Raw genomic sequence first — 21,098 nt, 5'->3', positions numbered from 1 at the left:
TTCCACTTGTAACTGAGAATATGTGGTATATTTGATTTTCTATTACTGCGTTAGTTTGCTGAGGATAATGGCTTCCAGCCTGGCTGCATAGTATTCCATGGTGTATATGTACCACATTTTCTTTATCCAGTCTATCACTGATGAGCATTTAGATTGATTCCATGTCTTTGCTATTGTGAACAGTGCTGCAATGAACATTTGTGTGCATGTACCTTTGTAATAGAATGATTTATATTGCTTTGGGTATATACCTCATAGTGGGATTGCTGGGTCAAATGGTATTTCTGGTTCTAGATCTTTGAGGAATTGCCACACTGTTCAATGGTTGAACTAATTTACACTCCCACCAATGGTGTATAATGTTCCCATTTCTCCACAGCTGTGCCAGAATCTGTTGTTTCTTGACTTTTTAATACTGGCCATTCTGACTGGCATGAGATGGTATCTCATTGTGGTTTTGATTTGCATTTCTCTAATGATCAGTGATGTTGAGCCTTTTTCATATGTTTGCTGGCTGCATGAATGTCTTCTTTTAAGAAGTGTCTGTTCATGTCCTTTTCCCACTTTTTAACAGGGTTGTTTGTTTTTTTCTTGTAAATTTGTTTGAGTTCCTTTGTAGATTCTGGATATTAAACCTTTGTCGGATAGATAGATTGCAGAAATTTTCTCCCACTCTGTAGGTTGCCTGTTCACTCTGATAACAGTTTCTTTTGCTGTGCATAAGCTCTTTAGTTTAATTAGATCCCATTTGTCAATTTTTGCTTTTGTTGCAATTGCTTTTCATGTCTTTGCCATACAATCTTTGCCCATGCCCATGTCCTGAATGGTATTGCCTGGATTCTCTTCTAGGATCTTTATAGTTTGGGATTTTACATTTAAATCCTTAATCCATCCAAGGTTTGAGGAAGGGGTCCAGTTTCAATTTTCTGCAAATGGATAGCCAGTTCTCCTAGCAACATTTATTGAATAGGGAATCCTTTTCTCATTGCTTGTTTTTGTAAGGTTTGTTGAATATTAGATGCTTGTAGCTGTACTATCTTAATTCTGAGTTCTCTATTCTGTTCTATTGGTCTATGTGTCTGTTTTTGTACCAGTACCATGCTGTTTTGGTTATTGCAGCCTTATAGTATAGTTTGAAGTCTGGTAGCAAGATGCCTCCAGCTTTGTTCTTTTCTCTTAGAATTGTCTTGGCTATATGGGCTCTTTTTTGGTTCCATATGAACTTTGAAATAGTTTTTTTCTAATTCTGTGAAGAATGTCAATGGTAGTTTAATGGGAATAGCATTAAATCTATAAATTACTTTGGGCAGTATGACCATTTTCACGATATTGATTCTTCTTATGAGCATGGAATATTTTTCCATTTGCTTGTTTCCTCTCTGGTTTCCTTAAGCAGTGGTTTGTAGTTCTCCTTGAAGAGGCCCTTCACTTCCCTTGTTAGCTGTATTCCTAGGTATTTTATTCTCTTTGTAGCAATTGTGAATGGGAGTTCATTCATGATTTGGCTCTCCACTTGCATGTTGTTGGTGTACAGGAATGCTAGCAATTTTTGCACACTGATTTTGCTGAAGTTGCTTATCGGCTTAAGAAGCTTTTGGGCTTAGAGGATGGGGTTTTCTAGATATAGGATCATGTCATCTGCAAACAAAGAAAATTTGACATCCTCCCTTCCTATTTAAATATGCTTTATTTTGTTCTTTTGCCTGATTGCCCTGGCCAGAACTTCCAATACTATGTTAAATAGGAGTGGTGAGAGAGGGCATCCTTGTCTTGTGCCAGTTTTCAAAGGAAATGCTCCCAGCTTTGCCCATTCAGTATGATACTGGCTGTGGGTTTGTCATAAATGGCTTTTATTATTTTGAGGTATGTTCCTTCAATATTTTGTTTATTGAGAGTTTTAAACATGAAGATATGTTGACTTTTATTCAAGGCCTTTTCTGCGTCTATTGAGATAATCACATGGTTTTTGTCTTTAGATCTGTTTATATGATGAATTACGTTTATTGATTTGCGTATGTTGAACCAGCCTTGCATCCTGGGACTGAAGCCAACTTGATCGTGGTCTTCTAGGGTTTTTATAGTTTTGGATTTTACATTTAAGTCTTTACTCTGTCTTGAATTGATTTTTGTATATGGTGAAAGGAAGGGGTCCAGCTTCAGTCTTCTCCATATGGCTAGCCAGTTCTCCCAGCACCATTTATTGAATAGGGAGTCCTTTCCCCATCACTTCTTGTTGTTAGCTTTGTTGAAGATCAGATGGTTGTAGGTGTGTGGCCATATTTCTGGGCTCTCTATTCTGTTTCGTTAGTCTATGTGCCTGTTTTTGTATCAGTACTATGCAGTTTTGTTTACTGTAGCCCTGTAGTATAGTTTGAAGTTGGGTAGCAACTTGCTTAGGATTGCCTTGGCTATTTGGGCTCTTTTTTGGTTCCATATGGATTTTAAAATAGTTTTTCCCTAGTTCTGTGAAGAATGTCATTAATAGTTTGATAGTCATACCATTGAATCTGCAAATTGTTTTGGGCAGTATGGCCATTTTAATGATATTGATTTTTTTTTTATCCATGAGCATGGAATGTTTTTCCATTTGTTTTTGTCATCTCTGATTTCTTTGAGCAATGTTTTGTAATTCTCATTGTAGAGATCTTTCACCTCCCTGGTTAGCTGTATTCCTGTATTCCTAGGTATTTTATTCTTTTTGTGGTAACGGTGAATGGGATTGCATTCCTGGCTTATTTCTTGGCATGACTGCTGTTGGTGATTTTTGTACATTCCTGGTGATTTTTGTGTGTTGATTGTGTATCCTGAAACTTTGCTGAAGTTGTCAGCTAAAGGAGCTTTTGGATTGAGATTATGGGTTTTTCTAGATATACTGAAAAAGTCTTTATTTCACCTTCACTTTTGAAATGTATACAAAATTAAATGACTATGGAAACTCAAATGATGTTTTTGAGAATATATCTGTGCTTTCATTCTAAAATTTGGGTCTTTTGCCTTACAAAAATGTAATCAATCATTGTATTGCACAGTTACATTTTTTTAAACATTATTTATTATGATAAGTTATCAAGATTTGTGAGTTGATTTGAAGTGTTCATCCCCAATTATCCTACTCATACTATCAAATTCAAACTTTTTTACCTTATTAGTTATGCCAGTTACTTCAGACATGCGGTGTAGGGTGTTATCATAGACAAAGATTTTGAGAAAATATTGGTGTTGTGTCACAGTTGGCTGTCTTTGAAAAATCAAACACTGCTATGATGAAAGTTAGTATGAGGTTCATGTGATGAGGAGGTCATGTTCCCAAATCAGCACTTACTTTAAAAAACCCTGTTGTCCTTGTCCTCTCCCTGTCCCTCTCCCTGTCCCTGTCCCTCTCCCTGTCCCTGTCCCTCTCCCTGTCCCTGTCCCTCTCCCTCTCCCTCTCTTTCCACGGTCTCCCTCTGATGCCGAGCCGAAGCTGGACTGTGCTGCTGCCATCTTGGCTCACTGCATCCTCCTTGCCTGATTCTCCTGCCTCAGCCTGCCAAGTGCCTGCGATTGCAGGCGCGCGCCGCCATGCCTGACTGGTTTTCGTATTTTTTTGGTGGAGACGGGGTTTCGCTCTGTTGGCCGGGCTGGTCTCAAGCTCCTAACCGCGAGTGATCTGCCAGCCTTGGCCTCCCGAGGTGCCGGGATTGCAGACGGAGTTTCGTTCACTCAGTGCTCAGTGTTGCCCAGGCTGGAGTGCAGTGGTGTGATCTCGGCTAGCTACAACCTCCACCTCCCAGCCGCCTGCCTTGGCCTCCCAAAGTGCCGAGATTGCAGCCTCTGCCCGGCCGCCACCCTGTCTGGGAAGTGAGGAGCGTCTCTGCCTGGCCGCCCATCATCTGGGATGTGAAGAGCCCCTCTGCCTGGCCGCCCAGTCTGGGAAGTGAGGAGCGCCTCTTCCCGGCCGCCATCCCATCTAGGAAGTGAGGAGCGTCTCTGCCCGGCCACCCATCGTCTGAGATGTGGGGAGTGCCTCTGCCCAGGCCGCGACCCCGTCTGGGAGGTGAGGAGTGTCTCTGCCTGGCCGCCCCGTCTGAGAAGTGAGGAGCCCCTCCGCCCGGCAGCTGCCACATCTGAGAAGTGAGGAGCCCCTCCGCCCAGCAGCCACCACGTCTGAGAAGTGAGGAGCCCCTCCGCCCGGCAGCCGCCCCGTCTGGGATGTGAGGAGCGTCTCCGCCCAGCAGCCGCCCCATCCGGGAGGGAGGTGGGGGTTCGGCCCCCACCCGGCCGGCCGACCCGTCCGGGAGGTGGGGGGCGCCTCTGCCCGGCCACCCCTTCTGGGAAGTGAGGAGCCCCTCTGCCCGGCCGCCACCCCGTCTGGGAGGTGTACCCAACAGCTCATTGAGAACGGGTCATGATGACGATGGCGGTTTTGTCGAATAGAGAAGGGGGAAATGTGGGGAAAAGATACAGAAATCAGATTGTTGCTGTGTCTGTGTAGAAAGAAGTAGACATAGGAGACTCCATTTTGTTCTGTACTAAGAAAAATTCTTCTGCCTTGGGATGCTGTTGATATATGACCTTACCCCCAACCCGGTGCTCTCTGAAACATGTGCTGTGTCCACTCAGGGTTAAATGGATTAAGGGCGGTGCAAGATGTGCTTTGTTAAACAGATGCTTGAAGGCAGCATGCTCCTTAAGAGTCATCACCACTCCCTAATCGCAAGTACCCAGGGACACAAACACTGCGGAAGGCCGCAGGGTCCTCTGCCTAGGAAAACCAGAGACCTTTGTCCACTTGTTTATCTGCTGACCTTCCCTCCACTATCGTCCTATGACCCTGCCAAATCCCCCTCTGTGAGAAACACCCAAGAATGATCAAAAAAAAAAAAAACAAATAACAAAACCCTGTTGTCTCAGACCAAAAGCTTCTTACATTGATAAGCAACTTCAGCAAATTCTCAGGATACAAAATCAGTGTGCAAAAATTGCTAGCATTCTTGTACACCAACAACAGGCAAGCAGAGAGCCAAATAATGAATGAACTCCCATTCACAATTGCTACAAAAAGAATAAATACCTAGGACTATAGCTAATAAGGGAAGTGAAGGACCTCTTCAAGGAGAACTATAAACCACTGCTCAAAGAAATCAGAGATGACCCAAACAAATGGAGAAACATTTCTTGCTCATGGATAGGAAGAATCAATATTGTGAAAATGGCCGTACTGCCCAAAGTAATTTATAGATTTAATGCTATTCCCATTAAACTACCATTGACATTCTTCACAGAATTAGAAAAAGCTATTTTAAAGTTCATGTGGAACAAAAAAAGAGCCCATATAGCCAAGGCAATCCTAAGTGAAAAGAATAAGGCTGGAGGCATCACACTGCCCAATTTCAAACTATACTAAAGACTACAGTAACCACAACAGCATGGTACTGGTACAAGAACAGACACATAGATCAATAGAACAGAATAGAGAGCTCAGAAATGAGACGTCGCACCTACAATCATCAGATCTTTGACAAAGCTGACAACAAGAAGCAATGGGGAAAAGACTCCCTATTTAATAAATGGCACCAGGAGAGGTGGTTATCCATATGTAGAAAATTGAAACTGGACCCTTTCCTCACACCATATACAAAAATTAACTCAAGATGGATTAAAGACTTAAATGTAAAACCCCAAACTACAAAGACCCTAGAAGAAAATCTAGGCAGTATCATCAGGATAGAGGTATGGGCAAAGATTTCATGATGAAAATGCCAAAAGCAATTGCAACAAAGGCAAACATTGACAAATGGAATCTAATTAAACTAAACAGCTATTCCACAGCAAAAGAAACTATAATCGGAGTGAATAGACAACCTACAAAATTGGGGAAAATTTTTGCAATCTATCCATCTGACAAAAGTCCAATATCCAGAGCTTACCAGGAACTTAAATCTACAAGAAAAAAACAAACAACCCCATTAAAAAGTGGGTAAAGGACATGAACAGACATTTCTCAAAAGAAGACATACTTATGGCCAGCAAACTTATGGAAAAGAGCTCAACCTTACTGATTATTAGAGAAATGAAAATCAGAACCACAATGAGATATCGTCTCATGCCAGTTAGAATGGCTATTATTAAAAAGTCAAAAAACAACATTTGCTGGAGAGGTTGTGGAGAAAAAGCAATACTTTTACACTGTTGGTGGGAGTATAAATTAGTTCAACCATTGTGGAAGACAGTGTGGCAATTCCTCAAAGAGCTTGAGGCAGAAATACCATTTGACCCAGCAATCCCATTACGGGGTATATACCCAAAAGAATATAAATCATTCTACCATAAAGATACATGCATGCAAATGTTCATTGCAGCACTATTCACAATAGCAAAGACATGGAATCAACCTAAATGCCCACCAATGATAGAATGAATAAAGGAAATGTGGTATATATATACCATGGAATACTATGCAGCCATAAAAAGAATGAGATCATCTCCTTTGCAGGGACATGGATGGAGTTGAAAGCCTTTATCTTCAGCAAACTAATGCAGGAACAGAAAACCAGACACCACATGTTGTCACTTATAAGTGGGAGCTGAATGATGAGAACACATGGACACGTTGAGGGAGAACAACACACACTGGAGCCAGTCAGTGGGTATGGCAGGAGGGAGAGCACCAGTAAGAACAGCTAATGGATGCTGGGCTTAATACCTAGGTGATGAGATGATCTGTGCAACAAACCACTGTGGCACGTTTACCTATATAACAAACCTGCACGTCCTGCATATGTACCCATGAACTTAAAATAAAAGTTGAAGGAAAAAAATGATGAACTGGCAAAATTAACCTTGAGCATCTTGAAGGAAAAGGGCTATGTGAGAAGAACACAAGCAAGTTAAGCAGGGTCAAGCTGAACTTGTGATGAACTGGCTGGTTAATATTTAGGGACTGTACCTCTCCTTAAGACCAGAATCACACTCTTTGTGATGAGATACTCAAACTCCAAGGCTGCACCAGGAACTGAGAGTGACCTGAAAGCAGCTAAATCAAGCTTGTCCTCTCATGCACACACCAGAGCCTTGATTTAGCATTACTTCTTTCCCCTCTTCTACCTCCAAAATACAGAGTTTACCCTATGGGAGCTAAATGAATATAGGATCACTAAACAACTTAACACATGAAATGATTCTAAGTGTAAAGTTGATTTTAGATCATCCATCTATATTATACTGCAACTTGCAAAAGCAGTGATTTCTAGTGTTTCAGAGAGTCCTTGGGTCCTGTGGAGGGGTGAGGGTAGGAATGAGTGGGTGGGCTGTGGTCCTTCCAGCACCCTCCATCGGCCTTCATGGCTATGGTCCTTCCAGCACCCTCCATCAGCCTTCACCTGACTGCAACATTGCCCATCGATCTGCTTTATACACTGGGCCTCCAAGTATGAGTTTGTTTGACAGATAGGTCCTACCATTTAAAAAAGTTGAAAGTGGCCAGGCTCAGTGGCTTACACTGTAATCCCGGCACTCTGGGTGGCTGAAGTGCGAGGATCACCTGAGCCCAGAAGTTTGAGACCAGCCTGAGCAACATAGTGAGGCCCTGTCTCAAAAAAAAAAAAAAAAAAAAAAGATGAAAGCCATGGATGTAGAGTATAGTTTCAATATTCTTAATTTTCCAGTATCATAGCAGTTTCCTGGAGCAATGCAGGTAGAGTGCCTGGTTAGGCCACCGAGGAGATTTCTTGCTTCTCTCAGAGGGTGGCTCTTTTGTCAAACTGCCCATTAACTCCCTTAGGAGAGAAAGGGATGGGAAGTAAGGAAAGATACCCTCAAAACTTGTTTGCTCAATCTGTGAAATTTACCCCCTTTTTGTAATTTATTACACATATCCTTTGAGGGGATAGGCGGGGGAAAGACAGTTACCCAACCCCTGTCCTGGTAAGGTCCACAGCAATTCAGGGCTCTCAGGGTTCCAAAGTTACACTGTGGGCTGGGACCAGGGATGCATTTTGACTTTGGTGGGCCTCAAGCACTTTTGCCTTTGGGGGCACTTCTTACCATAAAAATACTGAAAAAAAATGACTATGGTGGTATAAAAGTAAATATTATCCAGGCTGATTTTATTATTATATGTTCATTATTACTATATCTATTTTTCTTCTGATTTTTTATTTTTATTTCTTTAACTCATTCTCTATTATTGGACATTTATTGTATCTAATTTTTTACTTTTATAAACCATGCTGTTTTCTTTTGATTTTAAAATAAATTAAAAATAAAACATTTTTGTGGGTCCTTAAAATATCCCGGGCCCTAGGCACTGTGCCTACTGAGTCTACTGGGTAAGTCAGCCCTGCTTGGGACAGGGAGATTAGATTGGGGGAGAAGGACTCCTCTTCATGTCTTAGTGGGACAGTTTTAAGTTAATCAATTATTTCTTATTTCACTTATAGTACCCACGTTCTCATTTTCTGGTTCCCCACCCCCTGCCCAGCATATTAATACCATGAATCGGACGTGAATGTCATTGGGGTGGAACTGGAGACAGATCAGAGAGATGGAATCGCACCCTTTCCCAGAAGACCAAGGTTTTCGTATGGGGCTCTGCTCATCAAGCTTAACTTCTTCATTCATTGGGAGGTTTTCCCAAGTAACTCTCCGTTACTCGTGCAAATGAGATTTTGAAAAGTCTGTCCTGTCAGACATTGTCAGACATGCACCAAACATGTTTGAATCCCGTTTAGACTCAAGGCAGGGCTCCCTATATTTAAAAAACGTTAGGGTTATTTTTATTAATCTTTTCTTTTGATCTGTAAGAATACCTTAAAAGATGAAGAATGAGAATAAGGGGTGTTTATAAGTAGATATTGTTATTTCCACTGTCTGTGCCTTAAGTTAGGCTCTTACCAGCTTTCACTTGGATCCTTACAGTGTCTTCAGGACCAACTTTCAGTTTTTACCTCCACTAAAGTTTATTCACCAGACACTAGTATTAATTTATTTAAAAATTTGGCTGGGGCCGGGCATGGTGGTTCACACCTGTAATCCCAGCACTTTGGGAGGCTGAGCGGGTGGATCATGAGGTCAGGAGTTCAAGACCAGCCTGGCCAACATAGTGAAACCCCATCTCTACTAAAAATACAAAAATTAGCCGGGCATGGTGGTACACACCTGTAGTCCCAGCTACTTGGGAGGCTGAGGCAGGAGAATCACTTGAATCTGGGAGGTAGAGGTTGCAGTGAGCTGAGATCATGCCACTGCACACCAGCCTGGGCGACAGTGTGAGACTTCATCTAAAAAAGAAAATTTGGCTGGATACCTCCTGACTGCAGGATATAGTCGAATTCCAAACCGTAGATAGCATAGAGGGTTCTTCATAATTTGACCTTACTAGCATTATTTTTTTCTTTTTCCTTCTAATTTATTCACCAGTTGTATCAGTCAGTTAATGCTATGTAATAAACTCTCAAAACTAAAGGCTTAGTACCAAACAATATTACTATAGCTCTCACCTTTGTGGATTGGCTGGAGTCAGCTAATCTAGGCTGGGTTCTATTCTGGCTGGAGACTTTAGCTTGGTCAGCTCTGTTCCGTGTGGCACATTTAGACCAGGGACCTCCATGCACTTTTATCCCCCTGGAACTAGTGGATTGACTAGGCATGCACTTCTCATAGTAACAGAAGAAGTTCAAAAGAGCAACCTGCAAGCTCTTGAGTCCTAGGGTAGGAATTGGCGCATCGTTACTTTTGGCCCATTTTACTGGCTAAAGCAATAAAATGGATAAATCCAGAGACTCATGGATACATCCAGAGTCAGGAGGCAGAAAAATAAACTTTGCCTCTTGATGGAAAAAAACTGCAAAGTCACATGGCAAAAGGTGTGGACAGAGTGACAGGTGAAAAATTGAGGCTGTTAATACAAAATTTACCACACCAGCAATCCACTGAATTTTAAAATTTCCTGAACATACCATGTCTGTTTATGAAAGGGATGATAAGGATTCATTCCAGGTCATTGAGTCATGAGGAACCTTGGAAAGTTTATTATCGCTTAAAGACTATCGTGATGTCTCTTGCTTCTTGGTTCTGTGACTTCTTTGGTCCTTCCCTCACTGATTCTGTTAATCCAGACAGCCTTTCCATACCACCTACATGATAAGAGTCTGTTTCTGATGCTTCCAACTGAAAACCTTGACTGAATAGCTTGATAACTTGAATAATCTCATTGCTTCTGCCCAAAGATTGTCTTTCTTGCAAAGTGAGAGAAGAGAAATGAAAGAAGTGAATAATGTGGTAAAAGTTTCCACACCTTCATATAAATGAAATTAATGGAGTGATTTCCTTTTTGAATTAGAATCTGGCTGTGAGCAAAACCATGTTAGAGAACCAAATAAGCACACAACCATGGGGCTCATCACTACCCCTTGGAAGTGCATCTGGGGATGGGGAGTGAGGGAGCCAATGTGAAGATACTTTCCATCCTAACCCTGTTTGAGTACAGTAAGTGGCACGTGTGCACCTGCCCCAGGAGAAGAGAAAGGATCTCAAAATCAATCTAAGGAGTGTTTCTCCACTTGCAGTTCTCTTTGTATCCACTGGACACATTTAGTTTCTACTTCTTTCTTAAGAACTATTTTAAGGAAGTGCTGCCTTCTATTCTAAATATAATATTCCCCTTCCTTGCCCGAACTCCTTGGTACAAGTTTACTTTGTGCCTCTCTTACGACATGTATTATTGTTATTTATCTACACATCAATATATATGTTCATCTAGGCTGTGACTACCTAAGTGATCATAATAGACTTTTGTCTTTCTATTTTTAGTAGGATGGATCAAATGAATGCTGAATTTGTTTTATAAGACCATAAACAATCTGGAGGCAAGATTATTTATCTTTTGCTTTTTCATCCTTCACATCACCTCATATAATTCCTTGGACTTAGAAGTCACTCTATAAATAAATATTTGTTGAATGATGTAAACAAAAATATGCTTACTCTTGAGGCTCTGAATTTTATTATTGAAGTATTTATTTATGTTATTAAATCCTCTGTGAGATTAGGAGGCTTAAGAGAATATTCTTATGGATTCTTCTTAAAATTTATCATTTCCTCTCCCAGATCCATACGAGAAAAATTTGGAGGAGATGGAATTTAGTATGGAGAAGAGATAACTGATGGCTGATTATTAATGCTCTTTCACAGGTGATATGAATCAATCACTCTTCATCTTAATTAGGGAAGGTATATGTATTCCCTAAAATATAAACATAGGTTAGATGTTATTAAATACAGATTTCTGTTTGTTAGGGGACTTACAGAGTTTCTCTCATTGGCTTTGTTTAATAATAGGACAAAGAACTATGTTCTTGGTGTGGGCTTATGACAAGTCTTGCCTACAGAAAGCTCTTTAATTTTCTGTAATTCCATAGTTTTCACAAATACTGTAGCAATGACACATGGAATGTGTCTTTCAAAGTTACTGACAATATAGTGAAATGTTACGTCATTAAATACATTTCATGATATTTGGGATCATTATGTGGGACAAAGGAAGGCATATTAAGTATTACACAGTATGTTTTGTTAACACATGTACTTTGCATTTTTCCTAAGGATCTAGCACAAACTACCTCACTTTTTTTTTTTTTTTGAGTCTCCCTCTGTTGTCGAGGCTGGAGTGCAGTGGCATAATCTTGGCTCACTGCAACCTCCACCTCCCAGGTTCAAGCAATTCTGGTGCCTCAGCCTTCCGAGTAGCTGGGATTACAGGCGTCCACCATCATGCCCGGCTAATTTTTGTATTTTTTAGTAGAGATGGGGTTTCACCATGTTGGCCAGGCTGGTCTCGAACCCCTGACCTCAAGTGATCCGCCTGCCTCAGCCTCCCAAAGTGCTGGGATTACAGGTGTGAGCCACTGTGCTGAGCCAAACTACCTCACTTTTTAATGGGTTTTGTAAAGCAATATGTATCTTTTAAAAAGGCTAAGAAAAATTACGCAATATAGGTAATAATGAAGGAACACATACCTAAATAATAAAAATTATGAGATTTTGAGATTTTAGGTTCTTTAGGAAATGCCATGAAATATCTGAAGAGCTAGAGTTTTAGAGCCTTTTTAAAGTTATTTATTTCTGTGCAACAAATCACCCCAAAATTTAGCAGCTTAAAACAATGAACATTTAGTTCACACAGTTTTTATGGGTAGTGAATCTAGGAGCAACTTATCTATGTAATTCTAGCCTGTGGGGTTGTGTCAAGATCTTGTCTGGGGCTGCTGTCGTTTGAAGACTTGATTGAGACTGAGGGATCTGCTCCCAGGATGCCTCAGTCGTAAGACTGGCAATTTGGTGCTGGTTGTTGGCAGGAGACCTCCCCATAGGACTGCTTAAGTGTTGTTATCACATGGCAGATGGCTTCCCCTAGAATGAGTGATCCAGAGAGGGCAATGAGGAACTTGCCATATTTTTTTTTGAAATAGCCACACACTGTAATTTCTGCTATATCTTATTGATTACACAGTCTGCCCTATTCATTGAGGAGGTGACCATTCAGGAGGTGGGAATCATTGGGGATCATCTTGGACAATAGTTACTAGAGCCTTTTTGAAATAAGATCTGCAAATGGTAGTACAAATGTTTTTGTCGAACATCAGGATAGGTGAACACATATTAATTTGTTGAATTTTATATTAGTTAATATTAGTTAACATTTTGAACGGTTTTACAATAGAAAACATGTAAGAAAATTAATGGAATTTATTGTTTGATTCAGGAACAGCAAAAACAGTGTTTTTGAGATGTAGTGTCATTTGGGAAGACATAGCAAATATGTTTCCATCCTTCCTCAGTGATATGATTTGGCTCTGTATCTCCACCCAAGTCTCATCTTTAACTGTAATCTCACATGTTGAGGGAGTGTCCAGTAATCCCTATGTGGTGAGGAAGGGCGGTTCCTCATTCTGTTCATGATAGCGAATGAATTCTTATGAGATCTGATGGTTTTATCAATGGTATTTTTTCCTGTGTGCTCACACTGCCCTGTTGCCTTGTGAAGAAGGTGCCTGCTTCACCTTCCACCATGATTGTAAGTTTCCTGAGGGCTCCCCAGCCATGCAGAACTGTGAGTCAGTTAAACCTCTTTACTTTACAAATTACCCAGTCTCGGGAAGTTCTTTATAGGAGTGTGAAAACAGACTAATACACTCAGTTTGTGTCTTGGGAATTTTAGTTTTATGGAATACTGTTGACTAAATAAACAAAAGAGGCATATTAACTTTCAAAATTCATTGATATAGATGCATAATTATTTTCATGTGGTCTTATATTAAAACATGAGATAAGAACTGCATTTCCCCTCCCTCCATCCCTTGACCCAGAACCCAGCTCTTCTTCACATTTATTTTTCACTAGCATAACTAAAACTGGTACATCCTCTGATATTTATACTCTTATCCTCATCTCTCTAAATAAATTAGATTCCTATTGAACTTGGAGCCTGTGCATAATAATTATGCTTGATTAAATTTACTGCTTTGCATTTTGAAAAACATTATTCTTCGTCTGTTGTTTTCATCTCTCTAACTAACTGAAACTTCTTGAGGGAAAGAATCTTGACTTATATTTATTTCTCTTGGATTCCTAGCCCTGGAGTGCTGTGGCACAGTGCTGCTTGCATAGCTCATCATAACTCACTCAACAGTTGGTATGTAATTCAAAGGGATGTCATACTTGAAATATCAGATGCTATAACCTAGAATCAGGCATATTAACTTAGATTTCTCCATAGCCTTCTGAAACGAAAAGTCTGGATTTTTTGTTGTCTTTTCTAGTATGAATGTCAAGGAATAAAGAATAGTGCATTGCCCAACCATAGGTATTATCATATTCTGGAAATATTTTTTTCTGATTGCATTGCATCTATTTTAGATGACTTGATTTAAGCAAGCTTTTCATGAATTCCTCTTTTTTTTTTTTTTTTTTTACTAAAAGCACTGTAGTTTTCTTCTATAGGGTAGCTATCAGAGAAGTGATATTATAAAAAGTAGAATTTACTTGAAACCCAATAATGTTATGTTTCTGGAACTACTGTAGTTTTTGAACAGGTTTAAGTAATGGACTATGTTCTGTTAGGACTTTGCATAAAAGATGCTATACACATTTAGTTATAGATAGTGCCTGTAGCAATTTTGATGTTTAAATTTATATGGCAGCTGTTCAAATTCCATTTTTTTTCTTTATCAAATCACATTTTTAGAGCCAGCAGGTCTATGGAATACAGGGTCCAGTCACCCAGAACAATCATATAAATGTTTAATTTAAAGAGTCACAAGGGGTAAGAACGGATGTCAAGCAGCCCTGATACATTCTTGTGCCTGTAAGGAGGATTCCACAGGCCAGTGCCATCAGGGTTTTGCCTGCAGGAAGCAAGAGAAAGTTAATGCAGATCAGGACAGTTTCTCAAGAAAGTAACTTGTGTGGACAAATATTGTTTAGGGCCATACAATGCCTTTTCTTTCCTTCTTTCTAAACCTTGAACTTTACAGTAAGTTATCTAAAGGCAGTGCAGCTTGACTAAGTGCTGATGAAATCATAAAAGGGTATATTTTAGAAACACTCTTTTGGCCCATGCTATTTGGGCCAGTGTCATTTGGGGAGAACCTGGATTGCATGACGAAGAGTAGAGGGCAGCTGCTCTCTCTACTCCTCCTTTTAATGATGATTGAGAAAATACTGGGCCTGCCTAACAGGCCACAGGAACACTGCTGCTTCTGTTGCTGTCCATCTGCTTGAAGCAGTGTAGGGGAAAGACCATGTGGTCTGTTTGTTTTGAATACTAAACAGCACCCTTTAAGCCTCAAAGCTTTGGTTTCAGTGTCTGTGAAATTTTGGCATCCTTCGGGTTTTACTGATCCTTCAAGGTCCTTCCAGCTTGGACATTTTGGATTCTGTTACATGCCATAGTTGGAAACTGCTCTATGAAACACATTAAAAAAATGTATCCAGGATTGCGAAGCTGGATTGCTTACAGATTTATAAATTTTCAATTGTGTACAGAGTTAAAAAAATTTGTTTAACACTTTGGCAGACTCTGTGGAGAATGTAGAAATAAACTACTAGTCACAGTTTATAACTCAGGGAGACAAGGTAGAATTAATACATGTTAAACAAAATACTAATTGTGCTACTTAAAATTTTTCTTTTTGATTTTTTTTAGTCCAAAATCCAAATTTTCTGATTCAAGTCAATTTTTATGTCTCAGTCATTTTTTTTTGTTTTGTTTTCCTGACATTTCCTAAGGCACTGTTTTGGTAGTTTATAATTTTTGTTACTTTCATGATTTTGTTCCTTTTCTCATTTTCTAAATTTCTGAATTTGGTTTTGGTGAATTGATTTTCTGTCTGAATAACTCTACAGATTATTTTGGGAATTTTAGGTATATTATAGTAGCCTCTTCAAGTAACAGCTATGTGGTTAGTTCATTTCTTATAATTATGTTCTTTTCTGTTTCATATCTAGAATTTCCAGAATAATGTCAAATTATGATGGTACCAATAGGCATCCTTATTTTGCTTTTTATTTCAATGTGAACAATAACTAGTATTATGTATAAGACACTTTCTGTTTGCATGTATTATATCATTTAATCCTCATAATAAACATATGAGGTATGTGCTATTATTATTCCCATTTTACAAACTTGAGAGGTTGAATAATTTGTTTGAGAATATCCTAAAGTGACTGAGTCAAGATTTGAAGCCAAAAGCAGAGCATGTGTGCTCAACCACTTTATCATTCCACCTTCCATGTGATTTTCACTTGAGAGTACCATGAAGAACATTGTATGTTTTTACATTTGACTTATAAATTAATGGATTTCCTAATGTTGAATAAAGTGCATTATTTTTACTCTCACCTGTTACCTCTACATCGATTTGTGTTTCTTTGCTATTAAACTTTAGATCGAACACTAACAAAATTATTGTTGTCAATAAAATATTTTTTTACATTACATGTCTTTTTTTTATTTCTCTGGCTTTACTAGACTATAGACAAACAAAAATAAATCCTTGTGTCACTGGGCAGTGTAGTAACTATCACATATACATTTTACTACTATGTTAGTTAAAAATGTCTAAGGAGCAGGGAAATGACATTTGTTGTGTACCTGCTATTTTCAAGTGCTCATCACATCCAATTACTTTTTTTTTTTACACTGAGGTGAATTCATATAATGTAAAATTAACCATCTTACAGTACACAATTCAGTGGCATCAACATTTGCAATGTTGAGCAGCAATCACCTTCATTTAGTTTCAAAACCATTTCATCCTTCCAAAAGGATACACTATACACGTTAAACAGTCATTCGCCATTCCCTGTACCCCATAGGCCCTGGCAACAAGAAGTTGGCTTTGTTCTCTATAGATTTACCTATTCTGGATGTTTCATATAAATGGAATCATACAATTTATGACCTGTGGTGTCTAGCTTCTTTCAATTAGTGTAATGTTTTCAAGATTCATCCAACATCGTGGCATACATCAGTACTTCATTAATTTTATTGGTTGAATGGTATTCCATTGTATGGATATACCAAATTTTGTTTATTCATTCATCCATGAATGGACATTTGGCTTGTTTCCACTTTTTGTCTATTGTGAATAGTGCTGCTATAGCATCAATGTACAAATATCTATTGAAATACCTACCATCAGTTTTTTTTTTGGCATATTCCTAAAAGGGGAATTGCTGGGTCAGTTGGTAATAGTATGCAAGTTTTTGAGGAACCACCAAAGCTTTCCACAGTGGCTGCACCATTTTACATTCCCGATAGCAGCATATGAGGATTCTAGTTTCTCTCATCCTAGTCAAGTCTTGTTATTTTCTTTCTTTTTTTTTTTTATAGCCATCCTAGTGAGTATAAAGTGGTATCTCACTGTGATTTTGATTAGTGTTTCCCTGATTATTTGTGTTGGTCATCTTTTCATGTGCTTGTTGGCTTTTGTATATCTTCTTTGGAGAAATGTCAAAAATACTTTGCCCATTTTTTGACTATATAGAAATGAAAATTTGTTGTCTATCTCCTGTGATTATATTCTCACTTTCACCAAATAATTCACAGAGTTTTATAATTCACAGCAGAGAGTTAGTGCTATGACTTCCAGAATATTCTTGTTGTATGTTAGTGTCAAAACTCTTTCAAAGGAAAGAGTACTAGACAATTTTCTGTTGCATGGTGATATTAATGACAGTGATTCTGAGAGGAAAAAACTTGCTTTTCTTGTATGGGAAATGCTTAATTGAGAAATGCCAAAGTTGTTGACACTAAAGAATGATTAGTTAGAGGATCATGGTCAGAGATAGTGGGGTGGCCAGGACACTTACAACTGGTAGGAAGAGGAAGGGAGTGAAATTCTTAAGCTGAATAATCAGGGTATTTCCTTTGAAGCTTCTTTCTGTTTTTTTCTACCTTAAAAACTACTTGTGTTATTGCCAAAGAGTATTATTAACTTCAAAGCCAGGAGTCCATTGCCCATTTTTAATTTTTTTTTGGTCTTTTTGTTAACTTCTAAGACTTCCTTATATATTCCTAATACTAGACCCTTGTCAGGCAAATGATTTACAAATATTTTCTCCCATTCAGTGGGTTGCATTTTTACTTTCTTCATTGTGTCCTCAATGCACAGAAATTTTAAATTTGGTAAAATCCAATTTGTCTATTTTTTCTTTGGTTGCTTATGCTTTTGTTGTTATATCTAAGAAGCTATTGCCAAATCCAAGGTCATGAAGATTTATTCATATGTTTTCTTCTAAGAATCTTACAGTTTATAGGTCTTACATTCAGGTATTTGACCCATTTTTAGTTAAATTTTGTACATCATATGAGGTAGGGGTCCAACTTTATTTTTTTGCATGTAGATATTCAGTTGCCCCAGCACCATTTGAAGAGTGTATTTGTTTCCCATTGAATGTTTTTGGCACCTTTGTCAAAAGTCGATTGAGCATGGGTTGGATGAGTTTATTTTTGGGCTTACATTTATTCCATTGATCTAGATGTCTATCCTTATGCTAGTATCACACTGTTTTGATTATTGTAGTTTGATAGTAAATTTTGAAATAGGGAAGTGTGAGTCCTCCAGCTTTGTTTTTCTTTTTCAAGATTGTTTTGCCTATTCAGGGGAACTTTCAATTCCATATGAATTTTAGGATCAGTTTTTCTATTTCTGAAAAAAAGGCCCTCTTTTTTTGATAGGGGTTGCAAAGAATCTGTAGATAGCTTTGGGGAGTCTTGCCATCTTAACAATATTAAGTCTTTTAATCCATGGACATAGGATGCCTTTCCTTTCATTTAGGACTTCTTTAATTTCTTTCAGCAATATTTTATACAAGTCTTGTGCTTTTTTGGTTAAATTTATTTCTAAGTATTTTATTCTCATTTATGGCATTTTAAATGGAATTGTTTTCTTAATTTTGTTTATAGATTGTTCATTGTTTGAAAATAAAACTTATTTTTACATATTTACCCTGTACCCTACAACTTTAGTGAATTAGTTTATTAGCTCTAGTAGGTTTTTTTGTATTCTTTCTGATTTTCTGTATATGTGTAATCATATTCATTTGCAAATAAAGAGATTTTTTAGAATTACTGGTTTTTATTATTCTGACAGTGAACTTGGGGCAGTGTTCTTTGTGTGTTTCTGCTCAGATGTCATTGAACTTAGGGGGTTTGTAGCTGTCATGATATTTGGAAAATTTTTGGCCATTTGTGTGTGAATATTGTCAGTCACTCCCCATATCCCTTTCTGGAACCCCAATTAAATATATGTTCGACTGAGTATTTGTTCATTTTATTTCAGTTTTATTTCTCTCTGTGGTTCATTTGGCATGGTTCCTGTTGATATGCCTTTAAGTTAACTGACATTTTCTTCTGCAAAGTCTTTCTCTTCTGTTAATGCCACTCAGTGAGAATTTTATTTTAGATGATGTATGTTCTATCTACAGATGTCACATTTCATTCTGTTTCTTACATTTGCTCCTCTTTATGCTTACATTTTTATTTAATGTTGAACACTTATAATATTTATATTAGAAGTTTAAGATCCTTATTTGCTAATTCTGAAATGTATATCATTTCTGGGTCTTTTTGTATGATTTTCTTCCTGGTTATGTATCATATATTTGTGCTTCTTCATGTGACCAGCAACTTCTGATTGGATTTTGGACATTATGAATTTTACATTGGGTTTTACTGACTTCCTTTAAAGAGTGTTGGAGTTTGTTCTGATAGGCAGTTAAGTTACTTGAAGAGCAGTTTGATTTTTTCAAGAATTATTTTAAAGCATTGTTAATGTCCACAGAAGCCTTTACTCAAGGGTTAATTTAGCATGACTACTAACAGATGATCCTTCTGGCCTTTATAATGAATGTACCACGTATCTTGCATGTCTGATGGGAGACCTAATGAATCCCAACCTTGTGTGAGCTCTGGGAATTGTGACTTACAGCTCTTTAGTAATTGTTTTCTTCCCTGGCAGGGTTTCTTTGTCTAGCCTCATGGGTTTCCCCATTGCATGGGCAGACTTTCAGCCAAAGACTCAAGGACCGTGTGCCGATTTCTGGAGCTCTTTCTTTATGCAGTGCCCTCATCTCCACACTGTTCCTTACAAATTCTAGTCCCTTTGTCCTCCTCTCATCTGATTTCTGTCTCTTCAATTTAGTAAGATACTTGGGCTCTGTTTGGCTTTTGCCTTTTTGTGCCATGTTCTGGAAATTGTGTCAGGCAGAAATCAGGTAATTTTAGCTCTTACCTTATTTGTTTCCATTCTCTGTCATCACACTTCTGCACTGCCTGTTGTCAAATCCTAAAAGAGTTGCTGTAATATTTTGTCCAGTTTTATAGTTATTTATAACAAGAGGACAGAAGTAGAAGCCAATGGCCTGAATTAGATCCTTTTAATAAAGCAAATAAAAAGTAGAAAAATAAGAGTTTTAAGGTACAATGGGAGTTTGAATCTTGCCATTGACATTACTAAAAGGCTAGAAGAAAAAGGGACCTTAAAAATTCATGTAGGCCAGGCACAGTGTCTCATGTCTGTGTAATCTCAGCACTTTGGAAGGCCAAGGAGGGAGGATTCCTTAAGGCCACAAGCTCAAGATCAGCCTGGGCAATGTAGAGATACCCCATCTCTACAAAAAACAAAAACATTAGTTGAGTGTTGTGGTATGCACTTTGTAGTCCATGCCACTCGGGAGGCTGAGGTGAAAGGAACGCTTGAGCCCAGGAGTTTGAGGTTACGGGGAGCTATGATTGCACCACTGCATTCCAGCATGGGTGACAGAGCGAGTCTCTGTTTCAAAAAAAAAAAAAGTCATGTAGTTGAATGCCTATTTAAAAAGTAATAAGACTGAGGTGAAGGAAAGCAAAATAATGTGCCTGTTGATGCCTGATTTGTGGCTTCACAGTTTGGATGGACAGAACCTGAGTCTCTTTATTCCTACATCATTGTTAGTAGTTGGAGTGTACTATCTTCTTGCCATCTCAACTGAGTAGAGAGTATATCATTGCAATTGTCATTAGCTGTGGTAAAAATGATACTAACAGTCCATCCAGTGAGGTTTTAAGCATATTCCGTCTTGCCCTTGGTTGCATTAAATTTTAGTTTTGATTTTATCTTTCCTGTGCAGTGTTTTATACAATCTGACTTAATAGCATTGTTTTATAGCATCTGACTTAATATTACCTAATTATCTTGTTAAATCTAAAAATATATTTATAGAGATCAGCAAAAAGCCATGAAATTGAAAACATAGACAAAAATATTTTTATACTTATTTATTTATTTATTTATTTATTTTTTAAACAGAGTTTCCCTCTTGTTGTCCAGGCTGTAGTGCAATGGCATCATCTCAGCTCACTGCAACCTCTTCCTCCTGGGTTCAAGCGATTCTCCTGCCTCAGCCTCCCAAGTGGCTGGGATTACAGACATGTGCCATCATGCCTTGCTACTTTTGTATTTTTACTAGAGTTGGGGTTTCACTATGTTGGTCAGTCTCATCTCAAATTCCTGACCTCAGGTGATCCACCCATCTCGGCCTCCCAAAGTGCCGGGATTATAGGCATGAGCCAC

General features: G+C 38.5%; 1 protein-coding gene across 2 annotated transcripts in view; it reads left to right on the top strand.

The window, feature by feature from the left end:
- Window positions 1-21,098, top strand: part of TTC6 (tetratricopeptide repeat domain 6) — a 234,749-nt gene that overhangs the window by 49,106 nt on the left and 164,545 nt on the right. The window lies entirely within an intron of this gene.

This window comes from Gorilla gorilla, chromosome 15, assembly GCF_029281585.2.
Source record: "Gorilla gorilla gorilla isolate KB3781 chromosome 15, NHGRI_mGorGor1-v2.1_pri, whole genome shotgun sequence".
Classification (NCBI taxonomy): domain Eukaryota; kingdom Metazoa; phylum Chordata; class Mammalia; order Primates; family Hominidae; genus Gorilla; species Gorilla gorilla.
The sequence above is the reverse complement of the archived record's forward strand: the minus strand, read 5'-3'. Positions and strand labels throughout refer to the sequence as shown.